Source organism: Agrilus planipennis, unplaced genomic scaffold, assembly GCF_000699045.2.
Source record: "Agrilus planipennis isolate EAB-ADULT unplaced genomic scaffold, Apla_2.0 scaffold2726, whole genome shotgun sequence".
Classification (NCBI taxonomy): domain Eukaryota; kingdom Metazoa; phylum Arthropoda; class Insecta; order Coleoptera; family Buprestidae; genus Agrilus; species Agrilus planipennis.
The window spans coordinates 1-2,115 of record NW_020441377.1 but is presented as its reverse complement, the minus strand read 5'-3'; the positions used below and the strand labels follow the sequence as shown (position 1 = coordinate 2,115).

At 29.9% G+C, this 2,115-nt stretch overlaps 1 pseudogene; it reads right to left on the bottom strand.

Moving 5' to 3' along the window:
- Nucleotides 1–8: 8 nt before the first annotated feature.
- On the bottom strand, nucleotides 9–2,109 carry LOC108744004 (annotated as a pseudogene).
- Between the last annotated feature and the right edge of the window lie 6 nt (nucleotides 2,110–2,115).

Sequence of the window (2,115 nt, the reverse complement as noted above, 5' to 3'; positions counted from 1 at the left end):
AAATATACTTGTAATAAATAGTGTCATAAAAGATTTGTTCTTGTGCACACAGCAGATACACGTAGTCTCTGCTACTTACCCCGTGTTCATGAAAAATAGTTTTGAATGCGTCTAAAGTGCCCCTATGTTCGTGTTGATGACCCACTGCGATGGCTTTTGCTGCCTGTGACTGCAAATGTGTTTTGACCATATAAAATGGACTGGCTAAACACTGACCCATTATTCCACCAAAGCCACTAAATACAACAGACTTCCAAAAAATTGTTTTACCGTCCTTATCAGTTATAAAACCTCTAGCGAGAAAAAATTCGTAAAAACCTGAAATACACAGTGAATCGGCTCCCATATATTTTTTTCATTTAGAGTATCAAAAAATATTTCTACCTAATCTAGATCCGTTCATTAAAAACTGCATCCACATTGTGGGAATTACGCCTTTTTGAAGGGCTCGAAATCCTTCTGTTTTCGAAATAACATAACCGGCATGAACAAAATTTTTAAAATGTATCACAGCTTCCCCTTTTGCCATAAGCTCACCCTGCAGTTGCATTCTTGTTTTAATTACTTCCAGTGGGTTTGTTATGGCACCAGCAGTTGCTGCGCTTGTAGCTGCCATTATAAACTCCATTATTATATACAGACGAACCTTTAAAAATATTGTATTAACTTTTCAAAGTATTAACTTTAATTTTAACTTTAAGTTAATTAAAAATATGTACCAGTTAAAACGCTTACACGTTACATTTTCTGAATTATTTCTACAAAAATGTTTACTTCTATATTATTTGTCAATATTATAGTAAATTTTCAGTTTCTTTTATCCAAAAAAGCAACACTACAATTTTACAGAAAAATATCACCCTGTATATGTCATAATTAAACTTGCCGCTGCAATATCTTACTAGCAATCTACTTTATCTACTATTTTGAGAGGTTATACTTATCTATGGTTATATCTACTTTAGCATCTGTATAAAAGAGCACGCCACATGCAACAAATTGTTTAGATTTCAAATTTTTATTAGTTTTTATTGTAATTCCTTAAATCAAATTATTTAGACATTTTAAAATGAATGGCAATATCATTACTTAGTGCTGTTTTGTAAGTGCAACTAATATTGTGAAATCGTAACGTTAATACTATAATTATTGTTTCATCAGTTGTTTATTACTATCTGTCATCAAAAGTTGGTGTTTGATCTTAATTTCAGCTTCAAAGCGTTTAAAATATGAAATTCTGCCTACCAATCTCTTGCTCTGCAAATGTTTGAAAGAGGAAACACTTTTAATAAAAAGGTAAATTCAATTATTAAACGTCAGACGTTTAGGTTATGTTAGAGATGGTGATACGATAATTACATAATTTTAAGCTGTAAATGAATATAAACTAGTGTACAATTATAATTTAAAATAGAAGTACTTACTTATTCTATTTCGTTTCTCACATTTAATGCAAATAATAAAAGTTAAAAACCTCAAACGTAGCGTGAGCACTACCTTGGAATGTATTTGTATTTGTAATTTGATTATCAATTAAACAAATGTTCTCCCACAACTTATTTAACGATAACAAACACATTGAGCAAACGAAGACAGTTATAATTTAGTAAAATGTACGTTAGTTTTAACTTAATACATTTATATATATTTAATATATAGGGTGTTCATAGGTATACCTTCAAATAAAAGATGTCTTTAATATCCTTGATATTTAATCCTTGCTTTTAAGAAAATTCACTTATAATACAAAAGATAAAATTTACAAAAAAAGGAAGTTGATATTTCTATTGTAACATATTTTACGTAACACCTTCAGTCTCTATGATAACATTACAATGGTTTTCTAGGCTGTTTAATTTAGAATTGTGACATTTAATTGTACATTCGTTTGTGTTCCCCTTTCTTTTCATCATCAGCCTCAGATTAGGGACAGTTAACCAATATTTTCCTAAACATATCCTTTCAACTAATGCCGATTTATTTTGAGTCTTAAAGTCTCCATCAAACCAGGTTGTTAATATGTTTGTTGTAATTACTATCAGGTGACATTCAACTGCTAAAAAATGGGTAATATTTGCAAACTGATTCAACATGCTATTTATTTCTCCGAAATTG